Raw genomic sequence first — 25,019 nt, 5'->3', positions numbered from 1 at the left:
CTGAAGCTCCTTAGAAGTATAAAATTTTATCAGAAAAAAATTGATTTTTGAAGGTACTACCTGATACTATGATGTATAAAATTTGATTTCATCTGACATGTGCAGATATTATAGTAATTAGAATTGTTCATATTTTTTAAATTAATCTACTATTTAAGATATACCATCTTGAAAACATGTCTTGAATATAGATTTAGTAGGTGACCAGCACCAATTCAATTAAGATCCGTGCTTCATTCTGGTAATTGAAAATTAACATCCATTTGTCCTAATTCTCTTACACTGATCCAATCAAGGAAAAGATATTCAAGTGTGGTATTATCAACTCTCTAAATAGATTCCTCATTTTTAATTGATTTTTACTTAAGCTAGGTTTTTTATTAATGAGTATAACAAAGAATTCTTGATTCTTTTTAGTTTATGCATAGTAAGATGGTCTGTTCTAAAATGAGAATAGCCCATTTCTGTTTATAATTCTTAATACCATCTAACTTTTGCTGGGAATACCATCTATCTTAATATGATAAGTCTTGTGATTTAAAAAAAAATCATTGGCATATAATCAAAAGATACAGGGATAGTAGTTCTGTTGGTTATATGCTTTGTATCAATTTTTGTCCTATGAATAATATCCTTTCATATCATATCTTAGAATTAAATTAAGAGAGAAGTGTTTTTTTTTTCAAGAAACAACAGATGTTGATGAGGATGTGGAGAAAGGGGAACCCTCTTATATTATTAGTGGGTATGCAGACTGATGCAGCCACTCTGGAAAATAGTACGGAAGTTCTACAAAAAGTCAAAAACAGAATTACCTTATAATCCAGCAATTGCATTACCAGGTATTTACCCAAAGAATACAAAAATGCTAATTTGAAGGTATACATACACCCCAATGTTTATAGCAATGTTATCTGCAATTGCCAAATTATGGAGAGGGCGCAAATGTCCATTGACTGATAAAGGGATATAGAAGCTGTGATATATCTCTATCTCTATCTCTATTTCTATCTCTATCTCTCTCTATCTCTATCTATCTTATCTCTGTATCATCTATCATCTCTATCTCTATTTCTGTATACATACTTACATACAGTGGAATATTAGCTATAAAAAAGAACAAAATCTTTGCCATTTGCAATGGGTGTGTATGGAGATAGTATTATGCAAAGTGAAATGAGCCAGTTAGAGAAAGGCAAATACCATATGATTTCACTCATATGTGGAGTTTAAGAAACAAATTATCATAGGGGGCAAAAAAAGACACATGCAAACCAAGAGACAGACTCTTAACTATAGAAAACAAATTGTTGGTTACCAGAGAGAAGATTAAGAAATGAGGTTTGCATGGGGATGGATTAAATAGGTGATGAGGATTAAGGAGTGCACCTATCATGACGAGCACGGGAGATGTGTGTGGTTAAGTCACTAAATGGTACACCTAAAGCTAGTATTACATTGTATGTTAATAACTTGAATTTAAATAAAAACTTTAAAAAAATATTTTTTAATCCTATTGTCATTTAAACATTGTAATTTTATTTTACCTTAATACTAATGGGAAGGACCTTTTTCAGTTATACATCAAATATTTTATAAATCAGATACAATTATTTTGTGTGTTATGTGTGTATATACATATACACATAAATGAAACTGTAAAATGGAATCAATTTATAGAGCATGGTAGGCATGTTCATTCCTCGAGTCATAATATTACTAAAAATTCAGTATTTTGCCTTATAGAACTTAACATGTATATTGTTATCTTTCTACCCATAAATAGAATAATTGGCAAATTAAAATTGATTACTGGATATTTTACATTTGTAGTTACAGTGTTAAGAAATGAGGTTGCGAATGATAAATTATGAGTTACGAGTTTGGTTGATAAACGGGTAATAGTCTTATGGGATTTATCAATTTATGGAGCATTCATTCAGTCACTCAACATTGATGTTGATATAGTTATTTCAAATTGTTTTAGAACTTTTACTAACATCATAGAAATAATTTTGTTTTATTCATAAATGAATAGTATAAATATAAATGTAAAATTCATTTTCATTAGTCTAAATTAAGGAGGGAAATAGTATATTTGCAATCAGTATAGGTTAGACCATTAAATGTTGTATAACCAATGAAAACACATTAGAAAAATTTAATGAAGAGATTATTAAATGAGGTGCATCACATTATAAAGGAATCTACTCTTATTGCATCAAGTTTTAATTCATAAGTATGTAAATGATTTTGTGATTGATCCAGCTCAGGTTAAGTAAAATTTTAGCTAAGTGGAAAAGGTCTTAAACATTTCTTTATTGCTTATATTGACCTGTTTTTGGACATTTAGAGGAGGGAAATTCTCAGCAAATTTAAAAAGAAAATGAATGAAAATATTGAGTGTAGAGAACTGGGGGGTCTCATACAATGTGGTGGAAGTATAAGTTGAGATCAGTGATTCTCAAGGGCAGGCTGGCAGAATGTTCAAATATATATGCCATTTAACCCCAAAATCCAATTTTTGGGATTACCCTAGGGAAATAATTAATGGTATACCCCAAATTTAAGTATCAAGGAAGTTCACCAAAGAACACTAGTAATGAAAGTTTAAAAATGTACTAAATGAAAGAAGAATGGGGTTTAGTTAATTCTCATACATCAAATGGATGGAGTCCTATGAAAATTTTAAACATGGTATATATATTTAAACCTGGTAATAAGATAAGATTTATTTGATTAATCATTTCACAAATATGCACTGAGGGTCATTTAATAAATATGCATTCAGTCTTTTTTGTATTCACCACTATTCCAGGGCCTTGAACAAAATATAAACATTATTGTTTCATAGAGCTTAATTTGAGGTATAGGAGACATTTAATAGAATAGAAGAAATAGATCAATAGATTGATAGATGAAAGCAAAGAAAAAATAAACAAAGAGAGAAAAGAAGAAAGAAAAAAGAATGAATACCAGGTGGTTATAAATGCTATGAAGAAAGATGAGAGAGAGAAGGAAGATGGAGTTCAGAATGGGTTGAGTATAGTTTCAAAGAATTTTTTTTTTTTAAGATTTTGTTTATTTATTTATTTGACAGAGCAAGAGATCACAAGTAGGCAGAGAGGCAGGCACAGAGAGGGGGGAAGCAGGCTCCCTGCCGAGCAGAGAGCCCGATGTGGCGCTCAATCCCAGGACCCCGAGATCATGACCTGAGCCGAAGGCAGAGTCTTAACCCACTGAGCCACCCACATGTTCCTAGTTGCAAAGAATGTTATCAGAGAGGCCTCACTGAAAAATAATATGTAAGTAACCTGCTTAAGTTTGTTAAAGATTTTGTTTTGCTTTTGTTTGTTTCCTCTAAATGAATGTACATTGCTTTATAGTAAATAAAACTTATTTAAAGTTTTTAAATGAACAAAAACAATTGAAGCTTAAAGCATGATTTTTATTTTTAAATGAATGGAAGATTCCACACCGTGTGTGGCATGTAAGACAATATTTGAAGGCCGAACATAAAAGGTATTGAGACTTACTTTATGTTGAAAGTATAGATCATTTTTCATGAAAATAACATTGTGATTTCTGCATCACATTCCCACAGGAATTTATTTCAGGAAACAAATATATTTTATCTTGGAAGTTAATTGAACATATACCATGCAGGTAGTTTTGTTCACCTTTTCAATAAACATAAGTAATACCTTTGACATAAAAGTCAGTGTAGTGTAAAAACTAATTATTTATTCTATTTTTTCAGTGGCTTGTAATATGATAGCCTCAGAAATGCTATAGAGTTCATTAAAATGCAGTTTATCACTTTTGCTAGGTACTGTTAATCTAGTGCAGTAAATACATAATTTTTGTTGTTGCTTTTCTATAGCTTACAGAAATGCTTTTGAGATGTTAAAATGCAAGGTAATTCTGAGTATACACAAAAATAGATAAGATCAGTTTTGAGGATTTGTTGATTCTGTATCTTTTAAAAAATATTGGATGGGCGGTTCATTCAGTTGACTGACGTGAGTTGGGTTTCATGCTGAGCATGGGGTCTGCTTGCGATTCTCTCTCTCCCTGTCCCTCTGCCCCTCCCTGCCTCAAGAAAATGATGGAAATGTTATTATTGAAAATGAACTAATTTTATTATTTTCAATCTCAATTTTGTTTCATTGGGCACTTTATATACATTTCAAATAAATTATTATTTATACATAGTTTGCAAGTGACCTTATTTATTTATTTATTTATTTATGAGCAAGAGAGATTGCTGAGCAGGGTGCCCGCCTTGGGGCTCAGTCCCAGGACCCTGAGATCATGACTTGAGCTGAAGGCAGAGGTTTAGCTGACGGAGCCGCCCAGGTGCCCTTCATATTTATTAATATACACTCATATATATATATTCATATATTGTAGGCAAAATTATCTTACACATATATATTCATATATATTCATATATTGTAGGCAAAATTACCTTATCATAGTACATTGAGTTTTTGGAGTTATTCACTTTTTGAATACTAAAGAATCTTGAAGACTATGGGAAAAACTCCATTTGAGAAGGAGAGAATAAGTATGCAGGGGCACGGGTAGGAAAGAACTGGTACACAGTATTTAGAATATAAAGGATAATAGAATCAAAGTTTGATGTAGAGTTATGGCCTGAAAGTAGAAAATGTTATAAAGGTATAAAGAATAATTGATGATATATGTATTTTATATAGACATTATATAGAGGAGAGCTTATCTCAAACATTTTGTGGGTATAACTTTATATAATGGAGTGAATTATAAATTGATAAAGCAAAGAGGCCACACATTTAAAAAATAATTACATTAGCCTGGAACTAAGAGGGATAGATGCAGTATATAAAATAAAAGGAAGCCTTTGGACTTTCCAATTTCTATAGGTAGGAAATTGGCTGAAAAACCACGTAGTTGCAAACAGAGGCTACTTTTCATGGAAAAAAAAAATGACTTAAGAGAACAGAACCAGAAACCCCCAAAATGGAGTCATGAAACATTAGAGCAATTCCCAAGAAATTAGGACTGGATCCTAATCCCAGAACTGGCAACATGTACTCTGGTGGATTTGAAATGCCCTGAGACTCTGACTGCTCTGTTCTTCCTGTCTTTCTCTTTCTCCTTTTGAATAGCTGTGATGTTAGCCTTTATCTTAGTCTGTTCTACCATTAGTCTATAGAATATCTGTGGGGCAGTAAACTGTCTCTTTAGTTCAAGGCCTTTAGGTTGAGAAGAATGGTGTTCAAAGAGTTGTACAGAGGAACTAAATCAGAGGAGTCTGATACCATCTGAACCAGAATTCGATGACAAGATTCTGAACTTCAAATTAATGCCACAATGGGGTGAAATTTGGGAGTTCTCACAGTAGGGTGGCTTGTATTTTATATATGGGAGATATGAAATGTGGCAAGAGAATGGACTATAGAAGATTGTGTTTTCCAAAGTTTTTGCCATTATATATTTCATGCTATATGTTCTTCACACAGTTCAGAATTGACACTGCTGTCATTGAGTGCTAGAGTTTATTTCTAATTCCCTGGTGGCCCTTTGGTGTTGCTTCTGTAGAGTGTGGCAAAAGAGTTGCTATGTGACTTTTGAGGCCTAATTGTAGAAACTTTATGCACTTCTGGATGGTCCTCTCTGAATACCTACTTTTGAAACTAGCCATCCTACCAGTGCACAAACCAAGCAGCCAGGCAGAGGTCCGTGAAGAGGAAATGAGGCTCCCAGGCCTAGCTCCCAACCAACATCCTGCAAGGACTAGCCAGCCTTGTAGGTAAGTGGAAGTGGAAGCAGAACCTTTAGTACTTAGTCAGGCTGCCCCAGCTGACACCCTGTACTGCTGAGATAAACCTTCTCCTCTGAGTCATGCCTAAAGTACAGACTTTTGAGCAAAATAAATCATTATTTTTATTTGAAGCCACTGGTATTGGGAGGTAGATTTTTATGTAGCAGTAGATAATCAGAACAATTTCTAAGCAGAGAAAGACAAATGAAGGCAGATAAAGTTAGTGCTAAGTAAAAATATGGAATAATCGGACTGGTGGGCAAGACAAGGCTTCAGAATAGGTCTCAATGGTCATGTGGTCCAAGAATAAGAAGTTGATATTCTATGCAATTTATTAAGTTGGAGATGTGTTCAGGCCTACAATTGAAGTTGAATCAAGAGTAAGGTTAAGTCCAGGACTAGAAAGGCTTTTAACAGTAATATTAAACTAAGAAATGTTTGATAAAGTAATGTAATAAGATGATGCATGTTCTGATATCATGTAAGAAGGAGAGAGAATATGTTAGAGTTGGGTAAATAATTGCCACACAGAGGAAAATTGCTCAATTTAGATAAATTAATGATTAAAAATGGTGAGTTTTATTTGAATGAAAGTTTATAGTTTTCAAAACATTTTTCATATATTTCTGGATCATTACAACCATCTTAGGTAATGATCACTGTCTTTAAAAGGGAGAAAATAGAAAGTTAGGTAATTAAAAAGAAAAAAATTTGCTTATATTAATACAGATAGAAAATAGTAAACAGGAATAAGACTGAAATGTTTCATTTTTTTGTTCATTCATTCATTCTTTATAAAAAATAAATTTTGAGCACATCCTATGTTTCAGGCATTGCTATGAATAAAGGAGTACTACTCAATCCTTATCCTTAAATATCTTATATCTAGCAAGGGAAAAAAATGTCCACAGATAATTATAATAAAAATCAATTATTAGTGTCCCCTGTGTCATAATTGTTTGCAAAATCACATATAAATTTATTGGTAAATGGATGAATTGATGTTATTTGAGAGTGAAAGTCCAAGATTGGCAAACATTTGAATTACATTATTTTCTTCAAATTAAATCAATGGAAAGAAATAAAAAGCTAAGTACAGGAATATCTATATTATAGAAAGACATTGGAAATAAAATGACTGCTAATGATAGACAATTTGACATAATACACAGAAGTCAGTGGAATATAATTTGATGATGAAAAATCATAGCATTTTCTACTACAGTTGCATGTTTCTTTCTTTCTTTCTTTCTTTTTTTTTTTAAGATTTTATTTATTTATTTGACAGAGATCATAGGTAAGCAGAGAGGCAGGCAAAGGGGGAAGGGGAAGTAGGCCCCCGCTGAGCAGAGAGCCTGACGTGGGGCTCGATCCCAGACCCTGAGATCATGACATGAGCTGAAGGCAGAGGCTTAACCCACTGAGTCACCCAGTAACCCATTGAGTCGCCCCATACAGTGCATGTTTCTTTAACGTGAATTAGCTCATATACTATGTTATTTAAGAATGTGCCAAAGAAATCAATAAAACTCAGAAATTGTCTTGGTTCAAATGCAGTTATGTTTTGAGGCAACAAGTATCAAACTTTCTTATGATTAAGGGAGAAAGACTTAACGATATATGAAGAACTTAGCCAAAAAGTACATAATTGTGCCTTTTAGTACTGATTGTTACTAATCTGTTACACTTTTCACCATGTTAAGATTTTGAGGAAGTGGAAAGAACAGATAAAGAGGTTGCAAAGACAGTTCTCTTTGTATTAAAAAATCAAACCAACCACAACCCCCTCATAAAACAAAACAAAACAAAACAAAACAAAACACCTCAAAACAAAACCTCACAACAAAAATCCTTGACTCACAAAGTCTTCACCTCAGGTCAGATTTTTATTATTATTTGAATTTTTGTTATTGATGAAACTTATTTTATTAGGAGAGAATGCCCTCAAGAACCTAGTCCTTGAGAAAGAAAGAAGCATAATCTCTAGAGTTAAAGGCTGCAAAGAATGTGATGACACTGATGCCAAGTGGAGATTTAACTCCACGTTTTAATTTTTTAAATATTTTATTTGTTTATTTGAAAGACAGAGAGCAGCGTGAGAGAGCGCATAAGCAGAAGGAGAGGGAGAAGCAGACTTCTTACTGGGCAGCGAGCCTGAGGGACTCAGTTCCAGGACCCCGGATCATGGCCTGAGCCAAAGGCTCAGAACTCTGTCAATGCACAGGTTTCTAAGTTCTTTTTTGTGTGTGGTAAAATACATATAACATAAAACTGATCATATTAACCATTTTAACAATTTTATTTATTTATTTTTAAGATTTTATTTATTAATTTTAAAGGGAGAGAGCACCTGAGCAGGAGGAGGGCCAGCAGGAGAGAAGCAGACTCTGTGCTGAGTGTGGAGCCTGACCCAGGGCACAATCTCAGGAACCTGAGATCATGACCTGAATCTAAACCAAGAGTCTGATGCTTAACCAACTGATGCACCCAGGTGCTTCATTAACCCTTTTTAAAACATATATATTTATTTATTTGAGAGAGAGAAAGAGCATGAGTGGGAAGGAGAATGGGACAGGGAGAGAGAATTTCAAGCAGATTCCATGAGGAGCACTGAGTCAGATGTGGGGCTTGATCCCACAACTCTGAGATCATGACCTGAGTTGAAACCAAGAGTCTGAGGATTAACCAACTGTGCTGCCCAGTCACCCCAATTGTCTTAACCATTGTTAAATGTGCAGTTCTGTGGTATTAAATACATTCATAGTGTTCTGCAACCATTGCTACAATCCATAATCAGAACTCATTTCATCTTGTATAATTGAAACTCTATAATCATTAAACAGTAACTCCCTGTTACCTCTCCCTGACCTCAGCCCATAGTATTAGCCTGGGAGTGGATGAAGGACCCACCATGCTGTGGGGAATGTAAAAAATGATAAGGCAATCTTCATACTTCCTTCCCTGGTATATACTATGAGGAAGTGAATCTTAAGAGAGAAAGAAAAAAGAAATTGGGGGGAAGGGCTAATATGATTTTTATTCTGTTGTAATTTTAATTCTGAATAACACCCAGCTGTGTCACTGGCCAAACTACTACTCTAGATTCAGGTCTGGTTACATATTCACCATAGTTTCTGTACTGTTGGTTGAAAAGAATCTAAATGTGCCAGGCACAGGTTGTGCTAGTTTGATATACCACTCCAACATGGAAGAGTTTTATTGAAAATAATGTGATATTAATATTAGGATAAGGGGAGAGGATTAGGGGGAAAGGAAGGAAAGATGGAATGGGAAGGAGGAAGATAGATTTTCTTGACCTGGTTGAATGGTAGTAAAGTGTAAAGTGCAGAAATGTGTGTGTTTGTTGGAGAGAGGATGTTTCTTCTAAACCCAGGGAATATAATCCTAGAAATTAGGAGAATCAAAGCATAAACTGTTACTAACCAAACAAGAAGGGAAAATTAGGGAAGTAGAAGGAGATAGCAAAACTGAAGATTGTTATATTCTTGAAGTAGTTTTACTTTTTATATGTGATTACTATAATCTTTGTAGTCAGAAATTATGATTTTACAACTGTTAATTTTATACACATGAATTAGAAAACCTAGTATCTTACTTTAGGTTTAATTGTTTCCGTGTAGGATAATGTTATAGTTGAACACATGAAAATATGTTTCAGTTAGATATAATGTCTTTTCTCTCTCTCTTTTTAAAAAAGATTTTGTTTATTTATTTGACAGAAAGAGACATAGTGAGAGAGGGAGCACAAGCAGGGGGAGTGAGAGAAGGTGAAGCAGGCTTCCCACCCAGCAGGGAACCCAAGGTGTAGGTCTCAATCCCAGGATCCTGAGATCAGATCTGAGGCAGGGAAACCCCTGTAATATTCTTTTCAAGCAAGCTATGTCTACTTTTGTAGAGCCAGTCCTCTTTGGAAATGCTACACAACTGTTCTAAAATTAAATTAGAATTCAGAAACTTGGAACACAGAAAAAGAGCTCTTTTTATAGTAGAAAATATAATAAAAGTTTTAAAATAGTTTAATGTAGGATTATTATATAAAGTTACATAAAATGTATACAATTCTATGAATTTATTATGTTATGAGAGTTTTATATGGTAGCCTTACAGAAAGATTATATTAACCAATTTGTTATACCTACAACTGCATTTCAATTAAAACACTTAACAATTTCCTTGTTCTTTTTGAAATATTTTGAAACCCATTAGTGTGTCAGTGAGTTGACATTGCTCTCCAATTGCAATAGATATCAAGTGATAAAAATTGATTTTTTTGGTACCTTACTTTGAAAAGTCAGCATTGGTTACCTGAATATATTACAATTCCTTTAAAACATTATTCCCATGTTGTTAAATGTTTTCATTTCTGAGCTTAAGATTATATGTGCAGTTTTTTCTTCACTACAGAGTGATTTTCATTTTGAGGACATGCAATGAAATGTAGAATTCTAAGAAATGATATAATATTAAATATATATTTTAAAAGTCTATTTTTTATACATAAAGCTAAATTATACCAACATAGGTTCAGTGTGTCCATCTCTACCCACTTTGGATATCATGTAATTTTTATTATAAATGTATTACAAAGCAATAATGGAAATAACAAATTTATATTTCCAGGAAACAATGAAACCTCATGGCTTTACCTACTAATAAAAAAACTGTTACATTAAAAATATTATAGAAAAGTGCATAAATTATTAATTCATATGCCAGTGCACTTTCATAAATTGAACTGTCCATGTAACCATTATCAGATGAAAAAACGGAACACCATAAGCATCCTTAACCCCTCCCTTAACTATGTCCTAGTCACTAAACATTATTCTGGCTTCTATCATCATTTCTTTATTTTCACTATCTTCAACTTGCGTTAATTGAGTAATGAGGTGTATTTTGTTTATGGCTTCTTTCACTCAACCTTATAATTTGTGGCCTATAAACAATGTTGTTTCAGGTGGCAATCATGAGTTCATTTTCAACATAAGAATGTGTCACAGGAGCACCTGGCTGACTCAGTCAGTTAAGTGTCTGACTCTTTTTTTTTTTTTAAGATTTTATTTATTTATTTATTGGCAGACACAGATCACAAGTAGGCAGAAAGGCAGGCAGAGAGAGAGGAAAGGAAGCATTCTCCCCGCTGAGCAGAGAGCCCAATGTAGGGCTTGATCCCAGGACCCTGAGATCATGACCCGAGCCGAAGGCAGAGGCTCAACCCACTGAGCCACCTGGCAGCCCCAAGTGTCTGACTCTTGCTTTCAGCTCAGGTCATAGTCTCATATATCATGGGATGGAGCCCAAAGTCAGGCTCTGTGCACAGCAGAGGGTGTGCTTGAGATTCTTTCCTTCTCCCTCTGCCTCTCCCCGACTCTCGCATTCCCTGTCTTTCCCTCTAAAATAAAATAAATATTCAAAAAGAAGATATCACAATTTCTTTATCCATCTTACTCTTTACGAATGAAAATTTGGGTTATTTCCAGTTTAGTGCTCTCATGAGTATTATTAATATTGAATATTGAATATTGGGTATTGAATAATAGTGAATATAAATATGCATTTCTCTTAACTGGAGTTTCTGGGTCATAGTGTCTGGTGGATGTTCCATTTTATTAGATCTTACCCAACAGTTTTTCTAAGTAAATGTAGTGATTTATATTCCCAGCAGTAATGTATAAGAGTTGCAGTTGTTCCACTATCTCTCTAACGTATGGTGGTATCTATCTTTTTCATTTGAACCATTTTAGATTTAGGAGCATTTCACTGAGGTCTTATTATCCATTTTCCCAATGACTAATGAAGTTTAACATTTTCTCATATGTTCCTTGGTCATTTGGATTTTTATTGAGAGTGCCTTTTCGTGTCTCTTTTCTATTCATCTATTATGTTATTTTTATTATTGATTAGTAGTTCTTAATATATTATGGTTATATTTGGTAGTTATACATTCTGTAAATACTATCTCTTTCTGATTCATTTTTCAGTTTGTTAGTGATTTCTATTAATAAATGTAACTTCTCAATTTTAATATTGAATTTACTAATCTTTTCCTTAATGTCACTGCTTTTATATCTTGTTTAAGAATTATTTCCATATCGTAGTTCTTAAATAATTTCATATACATTTTATTGCTTTGTTTTTCACAATTAGATCTATAATATCATCTCAAGGATTGTACTACATCACATGTATTTATGAATGAGGTTAGCCTGCAATATTCCTTTCTTGAATTTTCCTTGTTAGTCATTGTTGTCAGATTTTGTTTGTTCCTTCTGGTTTTAAGAAAAAGGGTTTTGGAAAGTTTTTAATTAATTATTCCTCTATTTGTAAGTAGGTAGTTTCAAAATCTCACTGGTTTATAGCAATAGCATTTATTTATTTTTTGCCTCTTCCTTTTGCTTTTAGTATTTTTGGTATCATTCAGTTCTACACTTATCCTAATTTGCATTATCATATGTACTTTGATCTTTGTTATTTAAAACTATATTTAAAATTTTCAAATGTTTATAGCCTTATTGAAAATATAATTTTTATAGTTATTAACTAAGTTTTAAATTTTGTAAGTCAAGAAATGTTATTAACATACTACCCAGTTTTTGAAATCTCTTTAAACTTGTTTTATAGCCTAATACATAGTATTTTAGTAAATATTTCTCTTACACTTATAAATGTGTATTTGTCAATATTTGCATGTAATGCAATAGGTCAGCTAGACCAAGTTTATTTATTGAGTTTTTCATATCTTCTCTATCTTGTTTAATGTATTAATTATTTTGAGAGGTATGTCAAAAAACCCCACTATAATGATGTATTTTACAATTACTCCTCATGGTCTGTTTAACTTAAAATTTTTTGAATCAATACCATTATAGGTGACTACATATTATAGACTTCTGTTGAACTGAATATTCTGTCATATTATAATGCCCCTCTTTATCTCTACTAATATGTTTTAGCTATATCAGCCTTTTGGTTGTTGTTAGAATTTGTCTCACATGTCATTCTTTATTCTTTTTCTTTCAACTATTCTCTGACTATATGATTTTTTTTTTAATTTTTATTTTTTATAAACATTCATTTTTATCCCCAGGGGTACATGTCTGTGAATCAGCACTCACCAAAGCACATACCCTCCCCAATGTCCATAATCCCACCCCCCCTTCTCCCACCCCCCCTCCCCCCAGCAACCCTTAGTTTGTTTTGTAAGATTAAGAGTCACTTATGGTTTGTCTCCCTCCCAATCCCATCTGGTTTCATTGATTCTTCTCTTAACCACTTAAGTCCCCATGTTGCATCACCACTTCCTCGTATCAGGGAGATCATATGATAGTTGTCTTTCTCTGCTTGACTTATTTCGCTAAGCATGATACGCTCTAGTTCCATCCATGTTGTTGTAAATGGCAAGATTTCATTTCTTTTGATGGCTGCATAGTATTCCATTGTGTATATATACCACATCTTCTTGATCCATTCATCTGTTGATGGACATCTAGGTTCTTTCCATAGTTTGGCTATTGTGGACATTGCTGCTATAAACATTCGGGTGCACGTGCCCCTTTGGATCACTACGTTTGTATCTTTAGGGTAAATACCCAGTAGTGCAATTGCTGGGTCATAGGGCAGTTCTATTTTCAACATTTTGAGGAACCTCCATGCTGTTTTCCGGAGTGGCTGCACCAGCTTGCATTCCCACCAACAGTATAGGAGGGTTCCCCTTTCTTTGCATCCTCGCCAGCATCTGTCATTTCCTGACTTGTTGATTTTAGCCATTCTGACTGGTGTGAGGTGATATCTCATTGTGGTTTTGATTTGTATTTCCCTGATGCCGAGTGATATGGAGCACTTTTTCATGTGTCTGTTGGCCATCTGGATGTCTTCTTTGCAGAAATGTCTGTTCATGCCCATTTCTTGATTGGATTATTTGTTCTTTGGGTGTTGAGTTTGCTAAGTTCTTTATAGATTCTGGACACTAGTCCTTTATCTGATATGTCGTTTGCAAATATCTTCTCCCATTCTGTCAGTTGTCTTTTGATTTTGATAACTGTTTCCTTTGCTGTGCAAAAGCTTTTGATCTTGATGAAATCCCAATAGTTCATTTTTGCCCTTGCTTCCCTTGCCTTTGGCGATGTTCCTAGGAAGATGTTGCTGCAGTTGAGGTCGAAGAGGTTGCTGCCTGTGTTCTCCTCAGGGATTTTGATGGATTCCTTTCTCACATTGAGGTCCTTCATCCATTTTGAGTCTATTTTTGTGTGTGGTGTAAGGAAGTGGTCCAATTTCATTTTTCTGCATGTGGCAGTCCAGTTTTCCCAACACCATTTATTGAAGAGGCTGTCTTTTTTCCATTGGATATTCTTTCCTGCTTTGTCGAAGATTAGTTGACCATAGAGTTGAGGGTCTATTTGTGGGCTCTCTATTCTGTTCCATTGATCTATGTGTCTGTTTTTGTGCCAGTACCATGCTGTCTTGATGATGACAGCTTTGTAATAGAACTTGAAGTCCGGAATTGTGATGCCACCAACGTTGGCTTTCTTTTTCAATATCCCTTTGGCTATTCGAGGTCTTTTCTGGTTCCATATAAATTTTAGAATTATTTGTTCCATTTCTTTGAAAAAGATGGATGGTACTTTGATAGGAATTGCATTAAATGTGTAGATTGCTTTAGGTAGCATAGACATTTTCACAATATTTATTCTACCAATCCATGAGCATGGGACATTTTTCCATACTATGAGCAACTCTACGCCAACAAATTTGACAATCTGGAAGAAATGGATGCATTCCTAGAAACATATAAACTACCACAACTGAACCAGGAAGAAATAGAAAGCCTGATTGAAACAGTCATTAAAAATCTCCAGACAAACAAAAGCCCAGGGCCAGATGGCTTCCCGGGGGAATTCTACCAAACATTTAAAGAAGAACTAATTCCTATTCTCCTGAAACTGTTCCAAAAAATAGCAATGGAAGGAAAACTTCCAAACTCATTTTATGAGGCTAGCATCACCTTGATCCGAAAACGAGACAAGGATCCCATCAAAAAAGAGAGCTATAGACCAATATCCTTGATGAACACAGATGCGAAAATTCTCACCAAAATACTAGCCAATAGGATTCAACAGTACATTAAAAGGATTATTCACCACGACCAAGTGGGATTTATTCCAGGGCTGCAAGTTTGGTTCAACATCCGCAAATCAGTCAATGTGATACAACACATCAATAAAAGAAAGAACAAGAACCATATGATACTCTCAATAGATGCTGAGAAAGCATTTGACAAAGTACAGCATCCCTTCCTGATCAAAACTCTTCAACGTGTAGGGATAGAGGGCACATACCTCAATATCATCAAAGCCATCTATGAAAAACCCACTGCAAATATCGTTCTCAATGGAGAAAAACTGAAAGCTTTTCCGCTAAGGTCAGGAACACGGCAGGGATGTCCATTATCACCACTGCTATTCAACATAGTACTAGAGGTCCTAGCCTCAGCAATCAGACAACAAAAGGAAATTAAAGGCATCCAAATCGGCCACGAAGAAGTCAAATTATCACTCTTTGCAGATGATATGATACTATATGTGGAAAACCCAAAAGACTCCATTCCAAAACTGCTAGAACTTGTACAGGAATTCAGCAAAGTGTCAGGATATAAAATCAATGCACAGAAATCAGTTGCATTTCTACACTAACAACAAGACAGAAGAAAGAGAAATTAAGGAGTCAATCCCATTTACAATTGCACCCAAAACCATAAGATACCTAGGAATAAACCTAACCAAAGAGGCACAGAATCTATACTCAGAAAACTATAAAGTACTCATGAAAGAAATTGAGGAAGACACAAAGAAATGGAAAAATGACTATATGTTTTAGTGGGTCCCCTTTGTTACTAACATATTTGGGAATAGGTGGATTTTGTTTTTATAACCAGGTTACAAAATCTCTGTTTTCTGTTGTTTTCTACTTTTCTGTATTTGTGTATTTCTTAGCTTTTTTTTTTTTTTTTTTTTTAATGACTACTGATCTGGAACCTATATACTCTTAGTTTTGCTTTTTTAGTAAATACCTTGGTGTTGCTACATGCACACTTTTTTTTTTTTTTTAAGATTTTATTTATTTATTTGACAGGCAGAGAAGCAGGCAGAGAGAGAGGAAGAGAAGCTCTCTGCTGAGCAGAGAGCCTGATGTGAGGCTCGATCCAAGGACCCTGGGATCATGACCTGAGCCGAAGGCAGAGGCTTCAACCCACTGAGCCACCCAGGCGCCCTGCTACATGCGCACTTAATAACGTTTATATTTCATCAAGATCTTTGTTTTCTTGAACAATGCTTTAGCTTTGTTTTCTTTAACCTTACAAATTGTCTTCTGCAATAAATTGCTATTCAAATTCACCTATATCTATCATTTTTTAAAATTTCCTTTCTAAAGCTCAGACATTCCTTCTAGGGTCATTTTTTAATTTTTTTTTGAAGTATATCTTTTAGAAATTTCTTTAGTTACAAACTTTCGTGATAGATACTTTCATTTATTCATTCAAGTCAGTACCTATTATATACTGGTCATAAAATAATGTATACAAAAATTCCTGCTCCCATGGAACTAAAATTCTAGGGAGGAAAAAAGGCAATAAGCACGATAAAACATAAAATATATAGTTATATTCTGTGACAGAAAAAATAAAGCAGAATAATGTGATATAAAATTTTAGATAGCATAAGTGAAGTCTTACTGAGAAAATAACTTTTGAATCAAGACCAGAAAGAACTGAGGGAACATGAAGTTATCTAATGAAAAAGCACTGTAGACAAAGGCAACAGATTCTACAAGAGGGCCTGGCAAGGTTCAAGATACAGCAAGTAGGCCAATAGGCTATTGCCGAATGAATTATTCAGAGATTAGTAGATGTGCCCAGAGATGTAATGCATATCCATATGATACATGACTTGGTAGGTTATGCTCCATGGTGAGATGGAAGGCTGTTAGAAAGTTTTGAATGGACTATTGATACGATTTTTAACAAGTTTACTCTGTACATTATAGACTGGAGGGGAGCAAGAGAAGAGCAGTTAATAAGCTATTGCTGTATCAGTGAGAGATGATGGTGGCTTGGAATAGAGTGCTAGCTGTCAGAGTGGTGATAAGTGTCACAGTTCAGGTATTTTTTGAAGGCAAAGCTGATAGGATATGCCATTGGTTCTAATGTAGGCTGTGAAACACAGAGAAGCTAAGATGGTTTAGAGGTTTAGGTCCAAGCAGCTATCACAGGAGATTTGCCAGTAACTTAGATGGAGACAAATCTGAGAGGTGATGATTTTGGAGAGATCATCAGGGGCTTAATTTTGAACAAATTAACTTAAAAAAATAGAAAAATGTCTTAATGTCATCCTTATTTTTGTAATACTGCTTTGCTGTCTGTATCATTCTATCTGGTATCTAATTTCCTTAGCACTTTACTGACTTCATGATCACTGCTGATGATTCAGTCCTCAGATTGTCTTTTTTGGTAATCTGTTTTCTCTACATGTTTCTGAGATCTCCTTGTTTTTCATGATATTTAGTGGTCTTCTTGTATCTCACTCATACTGGTACTGAGCATTCTTTTGTCAATGTAATTTTTTCCCTTTTGTTGCAGTCATTCAGGATTTTTTTTTTTTTTTGTCTTTAATTTTCATTAGCTTGGATAGATATGAGAGTTTTATTTGCTTGCTTGCTTGTTTTATTTGCTCTGCTTGGATCTAGCTAAACCCTCTCAGTCTGAGCTCATATGCTTTACTCTCATTCTCAGGTACTCCCAGTAACATTTCTTCTCATATTGTCTCCTAGCCTTCTTTATATTTTATTTACTTTTTTTGCTAGCTTGCGTTAGAGCTTCTAGCCTCTGGATCACTTTTTATTTTAGTATCTTCTCTTTATGTCTTTGTTGTGAGTTCTCGGAGTTTAATTTGACCCATTTTCCAACTCACCCATCTGCAAAAGCTTTCATTCTGCTATTCAAACCTTGTATTTATATTTTTGTTGTATGATCTGAGAAGTGATTTCTTATCTACTTCATTTTTCATAAATGTCTATTTTTATTATATCCCACATTTTCTAGCATTTTATGTGTGTTAGCTTACTTGTTTTAGGACATTAAATATTCTAATTTAAAACTATGATTCTGAATGATCCTTTATTTTGTTTCCTGGGTTATGAGATTTAAAAAATCCCTTTAATTGAGTTGTCTTTCCTTAAATGTGTGTCAGTACTTATTTTTGTGCTCATCTTTGTAACTGAGATTCCTTGTTAGAGAGTTTATAAGAAGCACCATGCAAATTCGGCTGCTGTTTTCAAAATAAATGCTAAATTGAATGGGACACTAGAATTATAGGCATAGACCAAAGTCCTAGGAAAACCAGAATGCATGTACACAATTGTTAGACTCTAGAATATCTGTGTTGGTATACCTTACTAGGGTCAGGGGAAAAAGCTGCTTTATTAGGACTTGCTCTCTGAACTGTTTTCAGTAAGAAGAAAATATGACTAATATGTAACAATGAATGGGGGTACTTTAATGTTTGCTCTTTATGTCCTGTGTTTCACTAGCCATCTGAGACATTTCTCTTATGTCTCTGTCTCTGTTTTCCACTTATTATCTCTGTTGCAGTCACCTTTCCATATTTGCCCCTGGCTGAACATAAGACAGAGGCTTATGTGGCTTCTTGGGAGAGGTGAGTGGTAGTGCTTAATTGTTCTTGCTCAGGTACCTCAGATAACAATTTGTGTCAGCCCCTGCCCCCCACCCCCGCCCAGTTCTATCCTGCATACTTATTACTCTTCCTGTGCATACCCTGGACTGAAGTTGTATTCAATCTTACCTACTTTCATTCTCTCAGAAATTTTTCATGTTCATAAAAGTATATAGAGATGAACCCTGACTTATGATGGCCAGACTTAAGGTTTTTGACTTTACAATGTATAAAAATGACACACATTTGATAGAAGCTGTATTTTGAATTTTGAATTTTGATCTTTTCCTGAGCTAAGGATATGCCTTAGGAAACTCTCTCCTGATGCCAGGCAGTGGTAGCAGCTGCAGACCCTTGTCAGCTATGTGATCACAAGGGTAAACAACTGATATACTCACAACCATTTTGTTCCCATGCGGCCATTCTGTTTTTCACTTTCATTACAGAATTCAATTAATTACATGAGATAATTAACACTTTTATAAAATAAGCTTTGTGTGAGATGATTTTATCAACTGTAGTCTAATGAAAGTGTTCTGAGCACATTTAAGGTGTGCGCAGTGAGGTGAGGCTAAGCTTTGATGTTCACGGGCTAGGTTTATTAAAAGCATCTGTGGGGCGCCTGGGTGGCTCAGTGAGTTAAGCCTCTGCCTTCGTCTCAGGTCATGATCTCAGGGTCCTGGGATTGAGCCCTACATCGGGCTCTCTGCTCGGCAGGGGGCCTGCTTCCCCCTCTCTCTCTGCCTGCCTCTGCCTGCTTGTGATCTCTTTCTCTGTCAAATAAATAAATAAAATCTTTAAAAAAAAAGCATTTGCAAATTAAACAATATTTTCAACTTAGATGGATTGATCAAGATATAAACACATGGTAGGTAAAGGAAGATCTGTATATATACTTCTCATTTCTGAAGTTTGCATATTAAACCTGACAGTCACTAAATTCATTGTTACTGTTGTTTAGGAGATATTCCCAGCTACTTAGTAACCCTACCATTTTTAGAGTTGATACTCTACCCTTATTTCCTATGATAGTAAAGTAGTCCCCACCTCCTATCTGTGGTTTTTCCATTTCCATGATTTCAGTTACCTTTTGTCAATGAGGGTGAGGAAACAGATGTCCTCCTTCTGACATAGTCAGAAGGTCAATAGTAACCTAATGTTATGTCATGATGCACATCATTCACCTTACTTTATCTCATCACATTTATCATCTTACATCATCACAAGAAGAATTAGGGTGAGTACAGTACAATTATAGATATATGTTTTTATTTAAATTCCAGTTAGCACAATGTAATATCAGTTTCAGGTGTATATTTTAGTGGTTCAGCACTTAAACACATCACCTGGTGCTCATAAAGACTAGTACCCTCCTTAATCCCCATCATCTAGTTAACCTATCCCCTCACAAATCTACCCTCTGGTAATTGCCAGTTTGTTCTCTATAGTTAAAAGTCTGTTTATTGATTTTTCCTGTCTCTTTAATATATTCTGAGAAGAAAGAGTGGGAGAGAGAGAGATTACATTAACTTTTATTAAGTATATTTTTAAATTTTGCTATTAGTTATTATTGTTAACCTTTTTGTGCCTGATTTGTAAATTAAACTTTATCATATGTATGTATGTGTAGGAAAAACATGTATATTTAAGACTTGGTACTATTTGTGGTTTCAAGCATCCATTGAGGGTCTTGGAACGTACCCCCTACAGAGGAGAGGAGGGACTACTATATTGTGAGCTATTCATTACTGCTATAATGTTTCTAGACTAGTTGAATTTTATGATATATGCATTTCAAAGTAATCTTCTTTCTAGAAATATGCAGTATGAATTTAGTTTCATTTTTAAAGATTAGTATTGATAAACAAAGTTGTAGTTTTGATATACATGTCTATATTTTAAAAAGAAATTCACACAAGTATTTATAAGGTGCGTCATAATATATATTTGCCATAATATGTATAGGTTGCTCTATATTGAAGTCATCTTGCAAAAGTACTTTTTTATATGATTACTCTCTTGATAATGTCACAGCTGTTCTATTTATGTGATTCATAATCCTGATAATTATAGAGGCATTGAAGTTCAACTAATCTTTCTTCATTGACTATAATAAGAAAAAATAAGATTGCATATTCATAAATTAGAAGGAAAACTATCAATTTGAGATTTAAGGGATATAAGCTATATTTCATAGAGATTATTTGTATTCTAAAGTATTTTTGATTCTGACAACTGCAAAATTGCATTCAGTACTAGGCAGAAAAATGGAGTTACATAAAATCATAACATCAGTGTAGTGTATGAAGTAGAGATAATAGTTGTACTCTTAGCCATTTTATTTTGCTATAAATGAAACTCATTGTTCAGCATGGCCTTCTGAACTGTGTTTTCCAGTCAAGTTATTTTGTAAACATTAAATTAAATTCATTGCAGGGTACATGCTTTCAGAGATTGTAACAATTCCTATCTGTTTGAACTATACTGTGAATTTTTTTTTTTAAGTGTAGGAGAAAGTTCAGAAAGACAGTTTTCCATCTCACTGCACTTTTTCAGAATGGTTCTATATCTAGACCACAAGGTTTTATTAAATACAAATTGAAGTGAACTTATGTCAGTAAGAAATAATGAAAACACACTTTCAATGGTCCTTTTTGCTTTTTCAGAGTACAAGCATAAATTGTACTTCAGATTACTTAGAGATTATGCAAAAGTTTGGTAGGGTTTGGATGACTGTTATATTTAAAGAATATTATGAATGATGAGCAACTAATTTTCATAAGTTATAGGTTTGGTAGGCAGAATAATGCCTTCCCACCCTGCCTTCTCTTCAAAATGCCTGTGCCTTAATCTCGAAAGCCTGTGAATATATGTTAATGTTACATGGCAAAGGGATTTTATAGATGGAATTAAATGCTGTTCATCAGGTGACCTTAAATTAGGGAGATGATCTTGTATTATTAATTCTGATGGGCCTGATCTAGCCACATTGGGCCTTAATATCAGAAAAAGAATGCAGAAGAGTTAGTGAGAGATGCAGCAGATGGAAGAGGAAGAGGAGCGAGTTAAAATATGAGGATTCCCACTGAAGATAGAGGATGGGGGCCTTGAGTGCAGCAATGCACGCAGGCTCAGGAAGCCGATAATGACCCCTAGGCACCAGCCAGCAAAGATATGGGTGTTCTTGCATCTTTATGCAACTGATTTCTGGCAAAAATCTGAACGTTTTTTGAAACACATTCTCCTCTAAAGGCTTCAGAAAGGAATGCGTCTCTGCAGACACTTTCATCTTGGCCTTGTGAGATAGAAGTGAAGAAGTAATCCAAGCCCACCAGACTTCTGATCTAAAGAACTCTGAAATAATATTTTTGTATTATTTTAAGCCACCAAATTTGTGGTAAATTGTTCAGTAATAGAGAACTAATACAATTGGCAAATCTTTATTTTAAAATAAAATCTCATCATATTACGTAAATTGATATGGAAAAATAATCTTACTTACTCTTTTATCCCTGAATTTTATCCCTGCATCCCTTTCTATTTCTTTACATTCCTTATGTTTGTAACTTTTTCTTCCTTTCTTAAAACAATGACTGTGGTGGGAAGAGGTGCACAGTTGGATGTGTGGTGAACTTCTAAGTACTGAAAACTCTATTAAAAAAAAATTAAACTAAGGATTATCCAAAGAAGAAATAAAGAAAACAGTCTCATTTATAGTAGGATAGATAATAAAAAAATACTTGGGAATTAATTTAACTAAGAGGTGAAAAATGTGTACACTGAAATCTAGGAGACATTGATGAAAGAAATTGAAGAGAACACAAATAATTGGAAAGATATAATGTGTTCCTGGATTCAAAGAATTAATATTGTAAAAATGTCCATAGTACTCAAGGGTAATATAGAGATAATATAATTATAGTATGATCTATAATTCATTGCAACCCCTATCAAAAGTTCAATGGCCGTTGAACACTACATCAAAAACTTAATGATGTATTAATGTTGGCTAATTGAACGTAATAAAAAAAAAAGTTCAGTGGCATTTTCACAGAAATGGAGAAAAACAATTTTAAAATTCATTTGGAACTGCCCTCCCCCCCCAAAAGAACCTGAATAGCTAAAGCAATCTTGAGAAAGAACAAGGGGCCCTTGGGTGGCTCAGTGGTTAAGCATCTGCCTTTGGCTCAGGTCAGGAACCCAGGGTTCTGGGTCCGAATCCCACATTGGACTCCCTGCTTGACAAGGACCCCGGTTCTTCCTCTCTCACTCTCTCTGCTGTGTTCCCTCTCTCTCTGTGTCTCTCTCCGTTTAAAATAAAATAAAATAATAAAATGAGAAAGAACAAAACTGGAGACATCACACTTCCTGGTCTCAAGCTCTTACAAAACTATAGTAATTAAAAGTGTATGGTACTGGTATAAAAACAGACAATAGTGCCAAATGGAACAGAATAGAGGGCCCAGAAATAAGCCCACACATAAATAGTTACCTAACACATGACAAGGGTGCCAAGAATACACAATGGAGAAAACAGTCTCTTCAGTAGATGGTGTTGGGAAAACTGGATGTCCGCGTGCCAAAGAATGAATCTGGATCACTGTATTACACCATACACAAAAATTAACTCAGAATGGATTAAAGACTTGATTGTAAAACTTAAAACTACAAAATCCTAAAAGAAAACATAGGTAAAAATTTCCTTGACATTCATCTTGGCGATGAGTTTTTGGATTTGCACCCAAATCACCGGCAACAAAACCAAAAATAAGTTGGGACTGTGTGAAACTAAAACACTTCATTCACCACAGCAAAACTAATTCAAAAAATGAAAAGGCAGCCTACAGAATGGGAGAAAATATTTGTGAACAATATATCTGATAAGGGGTTAATGTTTAAAGCACATAAGGAATTTTTCTCGAACAATTCAAAACCCAATAACCCAATTTAAAAATGGGCAAAGAAACTGAATAGATATTTTTACAAAGGAGATATACATATGGCTAACAGGTACATGAAAACATGCTCAACATTACTAATTACAGGGAAATGCAAATCAAATTAACAAGATACTACCTCACACCTGCTAGGATGGTTTTATCAAAATGACAAGAAATAACAAATGTTGGCAAGGGTGTAGAGAAAAGAGAGCCCTGTTCACTGTTTGTCAGACTATAAATCTAGCCATTATGGAAAAATAGTATAGAGGTCTCTAAAGAAATTTCATCTGGCAATCTCATTGCTGCATATGTATCTAAAGGATATGGTATTATTGTCTCAAAGAGGTATTTATACTTCCATGTCATTGCAGCATTATTCACAATAGCCAACATATGGAAGCAATCTAAGGGTCTTTTGGCAGGTGAATGGATAAAGGAAATGTGGTATACATATATAATGGAATATTATTCAGCCATAAAAAGAAGTAAATCCTGATATTTGCAACAACATGGATGAAACTTGAGGACATTATGCTAAGTGAAATAAGCCAGACAGTGGAAGTCAAATACTATATGATGTCACTTACATGTGAAGTCCTAAAAAGTCAAACTAATATAACCAGATTATGGAATTATGGTTGCTAGGGCCTGGGGTGGGCAAAATGGGAGAAGTTGGTCAAAGGGTATAAACTTTTAGTTAAAAGATGATTAAGTTATGGGACTCTAACGTACAGCATGGGGACTATATTTAAGAATATTTGACAATATAAAGGGACAAATTTTTTAAAAAACATAAATTGCCAAAAGTGTCTCAAGAAGAAAGATAAAGTCTGAATAGTTTGTTGTTTACTCAAGAAATTGATTTCTTTTTTTTTTTTAAGATTTTATTAATTTATCTGTCAGAGAGAGAGAGAGAGAGAGCGAGAGGGAGCACAGGCAGACAGGGTGGCAGGCAGTCAGAGGGAGAAGCAGGCTCCCTCCGGAGCAAGGAGCCTGATGTGGGACTGAATCTCAGGGCACTGGGATCATGACCCGAGCCGAAGGCAGCTGCTTAACCAACGGAGCCACCCAGGAGTCCCAAGAAATTGATTTCTTAATCAATCTCTTCTAATTTGGTTAAAGCATATTTTCCTGGGGTTGTTGCCACCCTTTTAGTATTTTACTTGCTCCTTCTTATACTCTTATCTGGACAAAATGACAAGATGGAAAAATTCAACACAAAAAAAAGAGCAAGAGGCAGTACCGAATGCTAGGGACCTAATCAATACAGACATTGGTAATATGTCAGATCTAGAGTTCAGAATGACAATTCTCAAGGTTCTAGCCGGGCTCGAAAAAGGCATGGAAGATATTAGAGAAACCCTCTCGGGAGATATAAAAGCCCTTTCTGGAGAAATACAAGAACTAAAATCTAACCAAGTTGAAATCAAAAAAGCTATTAATGAGGTGCAATCAAAAATGGAGGCTCGCACTGCTAAGATAAATGAGGCAGAAGAAAGAATTAGTGATATAGAAGACCAAATG

At 34.5% G+C, this 25,019-nt stretch overlaps 1 protein-coding gene across 1 annotated transcript in view; it reads left to right on the top strand.

Moving 5' to 3' along the window:
* The window catches only part of LOC132026660 (sperm-tail PG-rich repeat-containing protein 2-like), a 217,008-nt gene that overhangs the window by 119,965 nt on the left and 72,024 nt on the right, over positions 1-25,019 (top strand). The window lies entirely within an intron of this gene.

The sequence above is a fragment of the Mustela nigripes genome, chromosome 1, assembly GCF_022355385.1.
Source record: "Mustela nigripes isolate SB6536 chromosome 1, MUSNIG.SB6536, whole genome shotgun sequence".
NCBI classification, from domain to species: Eukaryota; Metazoa; Chordata; class Mammalia; order Carnivora; family Mustelidae; genus Mustela; species Mustela nigripes.
The sequence above is the reverse complement of the archived record's forward strand: the minus strand, read 5'-3'. Positions and strand labels throughout refer to the sequence as shown.